The sequence below is a fragment of the Nicotiana sylvestris genome, chromosome 11 (genome assembly GCF_000393655.2).
Source record: "Nicotiana sylvestris chromosome 11, ASM39365v2, whole genome shotgun sequence".
NCBI classification, from domain to species: Eukaryota; Viridiplantae; Streptophyta; class Magnoliopsida; order Solanales; family Solanaceae; genus Nicotiana; species Nicotiana sylvestris.
In genome coordinates, this window is record NC_091067.1 from 139,456,137 (window position 1) to 139,472,178 (window position 16,042).

A 16,042-nucleotide genomic window follows, 5' to 3' on the forward strand; every position below is an offset into this window, starting at 1 on the left:
TTCGAGCAAATTTTTATTAAAAAGGGGTTCTTCGGAGAATATCAAATTAATTTCATATAACCTGAGATGTGCAGTTCACTATTTAATCATACAAGAGCGACAGACGTTCTTAATTTTATTTTAAGCACAATTTCGAACTTAAGTCTATTTTTATAAATAATAAAAATTTCGAAAATAAATAAATAAATTATATTATCAATATCATTGTGTATACGTACGCGTAACACGATTTTTCACGTTAAAAAATATATAATATATAAAACGGATACACGTATGCGTGATTCGATTCGAAGAAGGGTCCTTAATTACAAGCAGTCTAAATAGAAGCGGTAACAATAAAATTGGGCAATAAATATGCATTTAATAAATCAAAGCCAAATATAACAGTTGAGCGACCGTGCTAGAACCACGGAACTCGGGAATGCCTAACACCTTCTCCCGGGTTAACAGAATTCCTTATCCGGATTTCTGGTTCGCAGAATAATAAACAGAGTCATATTCTCCTCGATTCAGGGATTAAAATTGGTGACTTGGGACGCCTTAAAATTCCCAGGTGGCGACTCTGAAACAAACAAACAAATCCCGTTTCGACTGTCCTTTAATTGGAGAAAACTCCCTACGCACCCTCGCGGGCGCGGGAAAAAGGAGGTGCGACAGCTCTGGCGACTCTGCTGGGGATTGACCCAGAACCACTGGTTCAGGGTTCAAGAATTCGAGCTTAAAATAATTGTTATAGTTGGCTTTATTTATTATCTGATTTTTTTTACATGATATATGCCCAATGTGCTAAATGACACTTTTACCGCTTTAATATTATTTGAATTATGAATATATACAACTGCTACGAAACCCCCTTCTTTCTGAGTCTTCTAAATTTATGGTGCACACGTGCGCGTGGCCCACCTTTCTGTTAAAGTCATACCAAATAAGACGAAGTTGGGACAAGTAACTAGGCCGGGTAGACTTTCGTGCTCCCGGTACGTTGCCCCCGCTTCGGCTCAAACTGTCCGTTTGGGTAAGCCAGGGCTAGATCAATATGCCTCAGGTTTTTTTTCACTTAGAATAACTCAGCTTCATGCCGGATCCCTAGTAGGAGCGATTGTTTGCATCACGTGCATTTGACTTTGGAGACTCAAAACAGGGGTTGGGTCTGTCTAGGACAGGTGTACCAAAAAAATGACCATCCTGATGCATCTTACTTGCTGCTACTTGCGCATTTATTTGATCCGGATTTGTGTGTTGACTGACTTTTGAATATCATGAATAATATTTTAAAATTGAAAAAAATAGCAGTTAGGGAATTGACTGTTTATTTTTGAAAAAAAACCATTGCCCAAATAACTGTCAAAACTCTACCGAAATTTTGAGAAAATGAAAAAAAAATGTTTTATTAGTTTGTTTTATTAAAAGCAAAGGAAAAATAGAAAATGAAAATAAAAAAGAGTCTTATTTTTAAAATGGTTTTTTTTATTTTATTTGCATATGAAAATGCAAAAAATAAAAAAATAAAAAAAATAAAAAAAAAAGGTCTTTCATTATTTGTCGCAAATATATATATATAAATCCGAAAAGTTTTTTTTATTTCCAAAAGATATATATATCTTTATTTGTTGCAAAGAGTATTTGTCTTGCCAAGAAAATTCAAAATAAAATTCCAAAAAATATGTCTTGCAAAAAATAATATAAATATCTTTATTTTCCATTGTTGATAAAACAAAAATAATAAAAATGTTTTCTTTAAAAAAAAAAATCCGAAAATATTTTGATTCCTCTTTCAAAATTGAAAGGAAAAATCAAAATTGAAAAAATATTTTTTAGAAGCATTTCTATTATCTAAAGTAAAATTCCAAAAATATTTTTTTTCTTTAGAATAAAAAAAAGAGACAAATGGAAATTCGAAAAAAAAACTTCCTTTTACTTTTGAAATTCTCAAAGTTCAAATCAAAAGAAAAGGAATTTTTACGAGTTTTTCTTTCAAAAAGAAATCAATCAAAAAAATATATATATATATACTTCCTTTGAGCAGTTCTTTCACAGTTCCAATAAAAAAAAAAATATTAGTTCATTTACTTATTCACGAGCCCGAACTACGCGGGTTTGATTCTCACCGAATGTGAGATACATAGGCAACCCTCATCGGGTCCAACCCCCTTTTTGCTAAAATAAGCCAAAAACCAATAAATAAATAAATAAAAAACATGTCAAAATTTTAATTTTTTCATAAATAAGCCGGGCAGTGTCCAACCTCCACTTTTTGCTAAAAATAGCCAAAAAAAAAAAATATGTCAAATTTTAGTTTTGTCATAAAGAAGTCGAGTGACGCTGTTTTATCAAGACATAGCCGAATGTTCCCGAAAGGGACGCCAGAAGGCTGACTTTGCATAAACAGCCACATTTGTGTCATTTTTTAAAATTTGGTTCAGTTGACCCACACAGCCTTAAAAAATCTTCGTCCCCGAGGCGCTGAAGGGCCGTGTTGCAACACCTGGTTTTTATTGTAATTTGAAAAAAAAAATAAAGAGTCAACGGTCAGGTGAATTTTTTTTTTAGTCAAAAATAAGCCGAGCTAGCTTCGACAGTGTCTTAAACCGTTCTTGCCAAAATAGCCTTAGAGTATCTTTCAGTTGTCGAAAGGCTATTTTCGTAAAAGAACGAACAAGTTTGTAAAGTGTCAAAATAATCCTCCCCGGCCTCAAAATTCATGTGAGATTTGAAAGGGGCCACATTTGCAAAAATAGCCATTTGGTTGCATTTGTCAAACGGGGAAAGGAAGCTGACCTTTTTGTTTCGAGGTTATAAATCTTTAATTAGAATATGTGGGTTGTTTGATTTTCGAGTTTGTAGGTCATCTTCAAACCTTTAAAACCCAGTTTATTTTAATATGAAAATTGGAAAAAAGTGATTAATATTGTTTATCTTTTATTGGTCCGAACTATGCAAGGTCTGATTCATGCGGGGTCATGATACGTAGGCAATCTCCATAAGATTCGACCACAACAAAAAATGAAAAAAAAATGAAAACAAAAAAAACGAAAAAAAAAATGAAAAAATGATGAAAAAAAATGAAAAAAGAATGAAAAAAAATATGAAAAAATCGAAAAAAAAATGAAAAAAAAAATGAAAAAAAAGATGTTGTTAATAATGAGGACCGACTGAGTCCATTCTAACTTGTTTTGTTTTGAATCACAAAGAAAAAAAAAGGTGGTTGGTTTGTGGTAAGCCGGAAATACAAGACCCAGAAGCACACTTTGCGGGGATCAGGCCTGATAACAGAAGCACTCGAATCCTATTGAGACTTGTTGACTAAAGTTGATGGTATTGAAGTTGGCAATGGTCTGGGCAATACTGATGCGAAGCTCAGTGGCTGAGATCAGTTTTGATAAAATGGGAGGACGCTCCGTTCCTTGGTTAGCAGGAGAGAAGTTTTTGGTGGCTTATTTTGTTGTCATTTCTGTTGTTCGGATTATTCTTAGGGTTGTAATCCGAATATTGTCTTGTATCAAACCTTCTTATCTTTCCAGTTTGTCATATCAGTTTGTTTAAGTTTGTCCAGGCTGTGTTAGCATTTTATTTTGTTTGCTTTGTTATTCAAACCATCTCACCGGTAGTCTAAAGCAAATCCGGTCCTTTATTATTTCCAGTTTTCTTTTTGTTTAGTCCTTTTGTCATTTTTATGCCGATTCTAGGGACATGACATGCGCACACAGTTTGGGCCAAGTCTTAAAAATTAATTATAAAACTTCGGAAAGGTGATCAGACCATTTAAAGGAAATAAGAACGGTGTGAGATTATTTGAAGCCCGAGTCATGTGGAATTAGGGCAAGTAAAACATAAAGAAAACCGTTAGATGCAAGATTCGCCAAATTGGCATGAGGGTCGTGCATGAGAGTGAGAGTGTCGCCCAGCAGTGCTTTAGAAATGACAAATGAAAAAGCAAGTGTTTAACATAATTGTCAAATCCAGCACCATCAGAAGAGACTATAAATCTATGATCAATTGTGTTGTTTGCATTTGGCATGTTTTGAAGACTGGAATGACGAAGGCATTTTGTTCTGCTATCTAAACACTTTATCCTTCGTTACCCCTTTTGAGCCTTATTTTATTTTCTTTCATATCCCTCGTTCGGAATCAATAGCAACGACTAGGAAATACGAGCCTAGAAGGTAAAAAAAAATCAAAAAAAAAAACGAAAAAGAAAAAAAGAAAAATGATAACAAAAAAAAAGTCAGAAGAAAAAAGAGGAATTGGGAACTACGTTTGACCTGATTCCTCAAAGAGGATACGTAGGCGCCTCACGGCTCGGTCATAGGGAGCACAGTGTGCATAGTGTGCATGGTGTGCATGGTGTAATAAAAAGAGAAAAAAATAATTAATTATAAATAAATAATCCCCAAGCAAGAAACTGGGGCAAGAGTTATGCTCGTTGTAAGCAAAATTGGTTCCGAAGGTTGTAATTTTGAACCCCAAATTGATTTGTTTTTGAGCCTTTAATACCCTTTCTTTCTAAGCCTATCCAAAAACCCACATTACGGTCCAAAGAAAGACCTTCTGATCAGTCTGCAAAAGATGCCAAGTCAGACAAATGAGAATCTTACCAGCGAACATAACATTCTGTTCCACAGCAGAAAGGACTCTAATCTCCAGCAGAGAGAGTCATACCGGCAACACTCCAAATCCCCAGCTAGAAAGTGATATAAATGAGAGAGTCTTATCGGTGAAAATTTTCACGGACACCATAGGGCGATGAAAGCTGAGAGAAAAACCCAAAATGAGAGAGGCTTGATAGTGAAAACCCTTCGGGCACTACAAGTCGAATAAGATTGAGAATCAGATGGGGAATTGCCAATTGAAGATCTTGAAAGATGATTGACGGCGGAGGATAGGCCACATGTGCATGTCATGACCATTAGAGTCGGTGTCTGCGTTTGATAGGTTTTTGTTTATAGTTTCTTTTGTTAAAGAGTCATCTTTTTCCTTTGTCTTTTATTCTGTTCCTTTTTATCTTTCTCCTTTCATAGAAAATTCCCCAGTAGAGTCTGTTTGGTCAGTACCAGTGGGAAATGACTTCAAAATAGGCCATCAACTCTCCAATCATGCAAGAGGAGATCTGACTAGTACATCCAAGTGGTATAGTCAGCAAGGAACGAGCACAAGGCCAGTGTCAAGAAAGATATCCCCAGCAAAAGGGAATTGACAAAAGGATTGACGAGTGTCAAGAGGGATATCCTTGCCAAAATCAGAGGTTATTAAAACCTCAAGGCCAAGGCCCGTGGACAAACAAGGAGAGCAATAAGCATGACTTGGAAAATTCATGCGAGACTAAAAGGTCGGAAAAATGCAAGTCTCCGAGCCATGCCACGAAAGAAGAGGGATATCCCTAGCAGAAAAGGATTATCCTCAGCAAATAATATCGTCCCTTGTGGAATGCAGAGCAAGGAAGGAGAAAGGGGAAAGCCATCCCAAGTAGGAGTATCACAACCAACCACCGCGTTTTAAACTAACAAATTTTGTTTAAAACAGGTAAAGGAAATGGCATTGATGTCGGAAATGCATGCCACAAGAAAGATTGTCAAACTGGGGCAGAAAATTTTCTTTTCAGTTAGAAAATTTTCTGGAAAATCAGGTACCCATTTGGGGAAGAATAAAAATAGCACCAAGGAAGTGGTCTTTGAACCAGGGTTGCCCCCAACATAATAAGTTTCCAATGGAGGAAGTTATCCCCAGCAGACAGAATAAAGGGATGACACTTGTGCTCAGAAAAGCAAAGAGCCATTATCATCCCCAGCAGCTTCCAAAAGAATGAAGCATCGATTTGAAGGGATAAAATTCCCCAGCAGCGTTATCCTCAACAACGTTATCCCAAGAAGATAACACTTTTATCCCCAGCAGTGTTGAAAAAAAAAAACAAATTTGAAGGAGGGGAAGAAAGGAGACTCCCACAGTGGTATTATCCCCAGCAAGCAAGAACAAAGCAGCGCAAAGGAAGGAGAAAAGAAAAGAAGAAATTACGAAGGTAAGTTTCTCAAATCATTGATCTTTACTACATTTTTCTCCTAGGATAAAAAGTCCTAGTCTGATGAATTTACCTCCCGATACAATCTTGGTCCGATGAAATTTTTCTCCCAAGATAAGATATCAAATCTTAGTCGGATGAATCTTTCTCCTAAGATCACAACAAAATGGACCTAGTCTGACGATTTATCTCCTAGAGTCAAAATCTTGGTCTGATGAAATTGTTCTCCCAAGATAAAATCTTAGTCGGATGAATCTTTCTCCTAAGATCACAACAAAATGGACCTAGTCTGACGATTTATCTCCTAGAGTCAAAATCTTGGTCTGATGAAATTGTTCTCCCAAGATAAAATCTTAGTCGGATGAATCTTTCTCCTAAGATCACAACAAAAAGTCCTAGTCTGATGAATTTACCTCCCGATACAATCTTGGTCCGATGAAATTTTTCTCCCAAGATAAGATATCAAATCTTAGTCGGATGAATCTTTCTCCTAAGATCACAACAAAATGGACCTAGTCTGACGATTTATCTCCTAGAGTCAAAATCTTGGTCTGATGAAATTGTTCTCCCAAGATAAAATCTTAGTCGGATGAATCTTTCTCCTAAGATCACAACAAAATGGACCTAGTCTGACGATTTATCTCCTAGAGTCAAAATCTTGGTCTGATGAAATTGTTCTCCCAAGATAAAATCTTAGTCGGATGAATCTTTCTCCTAAGATCACAACAAAATGGACCTAGTCTGACGATTTATCTCCTAGAGTCAAAATCTTGGTCTGATGAAATTGTTCTCCCAAGATAAAATCTTAGTCGGATGAATCTTTCTCCTAAGATCACAACAAAATGGACCTAGTCTGACGATTTATCTCCTAGAGTCAAAATCTTGGTCTGATGAAATTGTTCTCCCAAGATAAAATCTTAGTCGGATGAATCTTTCTCCTAAGATCACAACAAAATGGACCTAGTCTGACGATTTATCTCCTAGAGTCAAAATCTTGGTCTGATGAAATTGTTCTCCCAAGATAAAATCTTAGTCGGATGAATCTTTCTCCTAAGATCACAACAAAATGGACCTAGTCTGACGATTTATCTCCTAGAGTCAAAATCTTGGTCTGATGAAATTGTTCTCCCAAGATAAAATCTTAGTCGGATGAATCTTTCTCCTAAGATCACAACAAAATGGACCTAGTCTGACGATTTATCTCCTAGAGTCAAAATCTTGGTCTGATGAAATTGTTCTCCCAAGATAAAATCTTAGTCGGATGAATCTTTCTCCTAAGATCACAACAAATGGACCTAGTCTGACGATTTATCTCCTAGAGTCAAAATCTTGGTCTGATGAAATTTTTCTCCCAAGATAAAATCTTAGTCGGATGAATCTTTCTCCTAAGATCACAACAAAATGGACCTAGTCTGACGATTTATCTCCTAGAGTCAAAATCTTGGTCTGATGAAATTTTTCTCCCAAGATAAAATCTTAGTCGGATGAATCTTTCTCCTAAGATCACAACAAAATGGACCTAGTCTGACGATTTATCTCCTAGAGTCAAAATCTTGGTCTGATGAAATTGTTCTCCCAAGATAAAATCTTAGTCGGATGAATCTTTCTCCTAAGATCACAACAAAATGGACCTAGTCTGACGATTTATCTCCTAGAGTCAAAATCTTGGTCTGATGAAATTGTTCTCCCAAGATAAAATCTTAGTCGGATGAATCTTTCTCCTAAGATCACAACAAAATGGACCTAGTCTGACGATTTATCTCCTAGAGTCAAAATCTTGGTCTGATGAAATTGTTCTCCCAAGATAAAATCTTAGTCAAGTCTTTAATTTTCAAGTATTGAAGTTGGGAGCCCGCCCATAGAACAGAGGCATACATTTCAATCTTTAAATTTTCAAGCATTGAACTTGGGAGCCCGCCCAGATAACAGAGGCATACATTTCAAGTCTTTAATTTTCAAGTATTGAAGTTGGGAGCCCGCCCAGACAACAGAGGCATACATTTCAAGATCAAGTCAGAGAACAATAAAACAGAGGGTTACAATAGGAATCCCCAGCAGGAAATAATAAAATTCCCCGGCACCGGGAAACAGAAGGTTGCAACAAGAGGTCACAGCACAAACTCAAGTGCATGTGTCAAAAGAAGAAAAGTATCGGAAGAAATGCAAGCAGACAAGGAAGCAAGGCAAAAAAAACAAATTGTACTCTAGCCTAGCTTCTTGTTTTATTTTAAGCACGTTGTAACAAGGAGATCGGTAAGCAGTAGTAATAGCATGCAACAACAGTAACAGTGCAGTCCAACGGTAGTCCCAGCTACCAAAGTTTCCCGAACTACATTGACCTGATTCCTGTTTAGCCCAGGATATGTAGGAAACCTTTGAAGCAAAGGTTCGGTCAAATCTTTTTCAAAAAATGCTTCAACGGAGTACTCGAATGGGCAAAAATCGCTCGCTTTATCTTTGCACGAAAACCCTTCGTGTCTTCGGGCAAAGAGGGGCAGCTGTAAGCACGTGATTTTTGCCCTATATGAGAATTATTCCCAAAAAAAATTCAAAAAATAAAGTAATTTTTTCTTGGTGTGCAATTTTGTGATATTTTGTGATATTTTGAATAATTATTTGTATTTGTCTGTGCGTGTTTATTCGCTAAATTAATAAAAAATACAAAAATATGTCGCATTTTGCATGTAGGATTTAATTCTACAATTGTTAGTAATTAAAATTGTTTTACAAAAATTAAAAATTACAAAAATAGGCATCGTTTGCATTTTTAGCATTTAATGTCCAAATATACAATTTTATGCTTAATTAATACTTAATTGTGCGTTAATTGTTATTGGGAGTTAATTTGCGCCTTTATAACTTAATTTAGTTCTTAATAATAGTTTAAGTATTTTTATAATTTAGTTTTAGAAAAATAAAAGAAGAAAAGAGAGCGAAAATATAAAGAAAGTCGGAATTGGGCCTCTTCTTCAATTTCAAGCCATAGGCCCAAAAAATGGCCCAATCTTCCCTACAACCAAGTCCATTTCGAACTGGGTCGACCCAGTCCATAACCCAACACCCCTATTATCTTACAAACAACACAAAACAAAAAAATAAAAAAAGCAAAAACCCTAAAAAAGACCTAAAACTATCTGCCCCCCAACCTTGGTTTTTCTTCTTCTCCATCACCAAAAATGAAGACCTCCCATGGCTGCCTTTACCTTTCTTTTTCGTCCACCCAGACCACCCTCCTCGTCGCCATCTTGACGTCCGCCATTAACGAGCAACTACGCCAGTCGTTGCTGCTTCACCATGAACGACCACACCAGACGTCCGCCATTAACGACCTCCGTTGATGCTACGTCAACCAGCTGTTGCTTCATCTTCTCCAGCTCCTCCGTCTGTTGTAACCTCAGTTCCTCCATGGACTACTGCTGTCCGCCATCGTCCACCTCCAAGCAAACCCAAACAGACCTCGTCGCCATAACCAGCTCCAAGCAGTCATGGAAGCGGTCATGGAAGCTCCAAGCAGTCATGGAAGCAATGTCCCTGGTTACTTCCCCTCCTTCGTTCCAGCTGCTTCCCGCCATTGTTGCTGCCCTCATCTTCTTCGCGCGAACAAACCAAGCGCACCTCCAGCTGCTTCTGTCTCATAACTACTGTTCCGGCGTCAACTAATTAGGTTCGATGTCGTCGATCCTTGTTCGAGCTCGTCGTTGTTTGTTGTTGAGTCCGGACAGATTTATTTCCATTCGATGCTTGTCGAAACAGTCCGTACATATTTCATCAATCCGGTTAGTAGTTTTTGAATTTTTATTTTTGTCCGTATTTTGTTTTGATATTTTTCGAATCTAAAATCGGCGAATGTTTGTTTTATTCATGTCTATGGTTAGATATTTGATTTTTGGTTTTGTTCATGTTCATGTTGTTTGTTAAATTAATTTTCAGATTTCAAAATAGAAGTTTAATTAGTTGTTTTCATATTCATTTCATGTTTGTATTATTGTTTAAGTGAATATTTGTTAGTTTGATGTTTGTTAGATTCAAATTGAAATTTAATTAACTATTTCTTCAATTTGTTTCATGTGTTTATGTATTGTTGGAAATTGTTAATATTGTTAAGTTCAAGCTTAAGTTCATAATTGTTTATTCGTCAATCTTGTTATTTGTCTAAAAAGAATTTAGTTGTGTTAAAGGAAATATATTGATTTAATCGTTTAATCCGTCATGTTTGTTGTGTTAAAATAGATTCATTCATGTTCATACTTTGTTTGGATGATCTTGAATCCGAATTTTGTATAGTTTGATTTCTTGTTTACCATTTATGATTATTGCTTGAATTGTTCTCATAATCTTGTTTTAAGTTTAATATAAGAATTGTTTGTTGTAATGTTGTTAGAGTTGATTTTAAGTTCAATATGATTGAATTTAGAAATCTTCATACTTTGTTTGTTGTTGTTGTTGAATCCGAAAAATAGGATTGTTTGTTGCTAAAATATTGTTCAATCAAATTTTAGTTGTTCTTTGTTGTTCAATTTGTGTTCATGTGATTTGTTGTTGAAATGTTGTTAAAATCATGTTCATGTGATATTGTTGTTATGATGTTCATCCATATTCATATTGTTGTTTGAACATTGTTAGAAATTGATCATATTGTCTATATTTTGGTTAAGTTTGATTAATTGATGTGTTATAGCTGATGGGTAGTTTGGTAAATTTGTAATACGTTCAGGGGTAATTTGATAATTTCAGTAAGGTCGGAGGGGGTAGTTTAGGAATTGTACATTTTGAAATTGTTTATTTGAAGCATGGGGGACAAAATGAAATGGGGTGGGTTGTGATATGATTATTTAATATAAAGGGGGGACAAGATTTAAATTAAAGGGGAATCTTGCATTATTTTAAATAAAGCATGGGGGACAAAATATAATGGGGTGGTGTGATATGTTTATTTAATGTAATGGGGATGAGTGAAAAGATAATGGGTTGGGTAGAGAAAAAGTATTGATTTAATTGATTAAAAGATTTATGGGATGGGATTATATATATGGGAAGTCTTGAAGATAAATGGGAATAACAAGAAATAGAGAGAGAACACAAAAAGATACAAGAAAATACAGAGAGAATAGAGAAGAGATACGAGAAAAAAAATACACATACAGATAGAGAGAGAAAAAAACGGGCAGAGGATAGAAGAGAGAAAAATCCGAAAAATATTTAAGCTTTCAAAATAAAAATAAAAACTAAAAATCTACTGTTTTCTTTCTTTGTTTGAAATTAGTATTAATGGTTGTTGTTTAATTTAAAGCTTAAAGCTTTTGTTTTTGGGATTACTACTCCACCGGTCTGTTACTGGGTTGTTACTGCTGCTGGACTATTGTTGCTGTATTGTTATTACTGTCGCTGATTCTCATCATCATTTTCTTTTGCTTCCGATATCAGGTACACAACTGAAAGCTGGTTATTGTAATCCGAATATGAAGCATGAATACGAAAAAATAAATAGTTGAAATTTTGAATTAGTTTTAATTATATTCTGAATTTTATTTGTATGTATAATTTATTTAGTTTGCAAAGAAAAAAAATCAGAATCGTGTAGCTATTTAATACATATAGTGGAATATCCGACGATAGCTTAACGATTGAACTACCTATATATTGCCAAAAATAAATAAATTGTGTAGTAACTTCGTCAAGTAAAAATCAAACAAATATGCCATCTAGTAAGAATTTGGTAGAAATATTGTTTAGTTAAATAATATTGGTTAAGTTCAGCATGTAAATGGTCTAGGATTAAAATTGGATTGCTATTTTTTAATTTGACAAATTGAGAACATGCCTAGTATAATGTAACTAGGTAATAATATGTAAATAAATTAAGACATTTTCTCTTTATTTTGTAAAGAAAAATTTCAACAGAAAATGTAGGCATTTTAGGACTATTTTTTTTAAAATAAAATGAGATGAGCTTCGCCCAATAAAACACACTAATTGCGGGGGCCTCAATAACTGTTTAATTGATTACTTAGACTTCGGATGGGCTGTTTAAACAAATTTCACGGCCTTCCACAAAGTAAATAAAACGCTAATTGCTTTAGGCGCGGTATAATAATAATTCCATTCTTAAACATGGGTACGCATTTATGCGACCCAAACTAATTTGCATAATTAGGGATGCGTTCGCGTGACTTGATTATACTTCTAAAGGCATTTCGGATTATGCGTTCGCGCAACTTCGAGCAAATTTTTATTAAAAAGGGGTTCTTCGGAGAATATCAAATTAATTTCATATAACCTGAGATGTGCAGTTCACTATTTAATCATACAAGAGCGACAGACGTTCTTAATTTTATTTTAAGCACAATTTCGAACTTAAGTCTATTTTTATAAATAATAAAAATTTCGAAAATAAATAAATAAATTATATTATCAATATCATTGTGTATACGTACGCGTAACACGATTTTTCACGTTAAAAAATATATAATATATAAAACGGATACACGTATGCGTGATTCGATTCGAAGAAGGGTCCTTAATTACAAGCAGTCTAAATAGAAGCGGTAACAATAAAATTGGGCAATAAATATGCATTTAATAAATCAAAGCCAAATATAACAGTTGAGCGACCGTGCTAGAACCACGGAACTCGGGAATGCCTAACACCTTCTCCCGGGTTAACAGAATTCCTTATCCGGATTTCTGGTTCGCAGAATAATAAACAGAGTCATATTCTCCTCGATTCAGGGATTAAAATTGGTGACTTGGGACGCCTTAAAATTCCCAGGTGGCGACTCTGAAACAAACAAACAAATCCCGTTTCGACTGTTCTTTAATTGAAGAAAACTCCCCACGTGCCCCGCGGGCGCGGGAAAAAGGAGGTGCGACACTAACTATTAAAGTATTTCCCAACCTTAAATGCAAAGTTCCTAAAATTCATCCTCGGGCCCACGTGTCCGGATTCCGGAAATTTTTGAAGAAAGTTGTTACTCATAACCTAAGGATCAAGAATATATGATTTTTACTCCATTCCATAACAAATTTCATGGTTAAATCTTGTTTTTATCAAAACCCTAGGTTTTACTCTAATCCCATGATTTTCATTAATCTTTGTGTGTTAATCTACCCAAAAACCAAGTATTAAACTCACATTAAGTACATATAACTTACCTCAAAGTGCTAGGTGAAAGCCCCCTTCCAAAAGCTCTGAAAATCGCCTAAGTATAGAAGTGAAATGAAATAAATGGCCTAAGTCTCGTTTTTAAAAGTTGTGCACATGCCTCAGATGTCGCATTTGCGACATCTGGTTCACAAATGCAAAGGTTGCAATTGCGACCAAAGCATCGCAAATGCGAACCTGGGCTCCCTCTGCAGGAGTCACAAATGTAACAAAAAGGTCGCAAATGCGGACTCAGCTGGGTTTGCAAAGGCGAACAAAATGTCTCAAATGACACGACTGCCCAGCTCAGGCTTCTTCGCAATTGCGAAGCCTTCCTCGCAAATGCGAACAAATCCTCGCATTTGCGAGACCTGCAACACCTGCCCAGAAATACCAGAAAATTGGAGTGTTTTCACTCCCAATACACATTCGAAACTCACTCGAGCCCTCGGGGCTCTACACCGAATACTCATACAAGTCTAACAATATCATACAAACTTGCTCGTGCGATCAAATCACCGAAATAGCATATAAAATTACTGATTTAACACCAAAATACATGAAATCCTTAAGAACATTTGAAAATCTTATTTTTACAACCGGTCATCCGAATCATGTCAAATCAGTCCCATTTCTCACCAAATTTCACATACATGACCTAAATATTATATTAAACCTGTACCAGGCTCCGGAACCAACATACGGGCCCGATACTAATATGATCAAACACTATTCAATTTCTCTAAATCCTTAGATTTTCAGTTTAACAATTTTTAACAAAAATTCATTACTCGGGCTAGGGACCTCGGAATTCAATTCCGGGCATACGCCCAAGTCCCATATTTTAATACGGACCCTCTGGGACTGTCAAAATATGAGTCCGGGTCCGTTCACTAAAAATATTGACCGATGTTAACTAAAATTACTTTTTAAGGCAAAAATTATTATTTTCTCAAATATTTCGCACAAAGACTTTCCGAAAACGTGCCCGGACTACGCACGCAGATCTAGGAGTAGGATGAGGTTTTTGAAGGTCTCGGAACCCCGAATTAGATTTTAAAACACGAGATGATCCGTTGGTTCATCACACTCATAATATGGTTAATATTTTCAAGAGCATCTTGCTCTTCGAGTACATATTACATGTTACGACTTCAGATGTCGTAATTTTCACCATTTAATTTTTCATCCTTGTTCAAGTCAGACATGATACTTTTAGATGCCATGTTTGTTATTAGAGACAATATTACAAGTTTAACTTATTAATATATATTACAGTAATGTATGCACGTGATTACACGCTCAAACATATTAATTATAATATTAATTATACATTTAGTATAGAATCGAAAGGTCACTACATTTCCATTCATCATCTATATCTAAGTATTTTAATTAATAATAAAATCACTTCTTAGTGTGTACTTTATTTCATGTTTCAATCCATTACAAAATAAAATAATAAATAATATATGTAACTGGTGAAACAAACAATATAATTTGATTTCATTTAAATAAAATACATACTAACAATTTACATGTTTGCTAGGACATATATATACCAATTGAATACTAACTCTTACATATACGCTAAAAAGTGCACTAGGCCAAATATTATGATAAATCTCAGTTAAAACTTCATCCCAAGGCTCTCGAAGAGAGTCCGCTGAAATAGTTAATGCTTCCCAATCATTAATCTATATGTAATTAGATAATTCAGCTCTTTTTAACTGAAAAAGGTGTACATGTTCAGGAATGGAAGTACTAGGGCCCATTTTAAATTCCTTAAACTCCCTAAATTTCTTTTCTCCTTCCCTTCGCTCAGCCCTTTGTTCTCGCTCTTAGGACATTCTTGATGACTTTAGGCTCCGATTCTGAATCATTACAGAAATAAGTCCTACGATGACGTATCCTTCTACTCTGCCCCCTTCCTCGATTTTGAGAACTCCCACTTGGAGTAATTTGAACTTGTCCCTATTCAGCCATATCTGAAATAGGACCAAGGAAATAATAAGAATGGCTACAACCACTCAGTGTGACAACATATATCACAATAACTCGTAGAAGTATATCAATATCAGGAATATGACTAAATAATTATACTAAAAAAAATATGTACCAAGACCAATCCTTTTGTCGTAAGTTCTTCTGAAAAACATACATTAAAATACTAGGAACCAAATTTATAGTATTCTAATACTTGGACAGAATGATATTCACATACGTATTTCACTGTCCTCGTTAATGATTCAAACATCTGTTACGCAGATCAACAATTTACTTTGCCTAAGGGATATAATCATTTTTTACGGCCAATTTTGATCATCCTTTTTAAAATTAATTTATTTATACTTAATAATTAACAATAATTGTTTTCTAAGTATTTTCCAGTAATGAATACCTATTTCTACAAATTAATTCAGTGTTAGTTTCAAAATTAATCATTTGGTGTTAGTATTACAAATTATATTTACTATTTTAGGATTATTAAAATAATTCCTATACATAAGTTCTATAATTAATTCAATAAATTACTTCTTAAAATAGTTAATTAGTTTACTATTTCAATAATTCAAAATTAATGTCCTAGTGAAGTATTTTTACAAATAATCAATCAATTACAATAATTAGTAGTATTTAACAATTATAATTTTTATTACATCTTCTTGAATATTATTAAATTTTATTTAACTTAATTTAAATAGGGATTAAATACCAAAGGCCACAATTATAATTACACAATTAAAATACAATGTGATTATTTGTTAAATTACTTTCAGCCCAAAAGCACTGGCCCAAAGCATTTGACTCGGTCCATCTCCACCCCTTCCATTCCAATTTGGTGATCCAGGCTACCTTCATTGAGCCAATGAACTCTTGCCATGTCA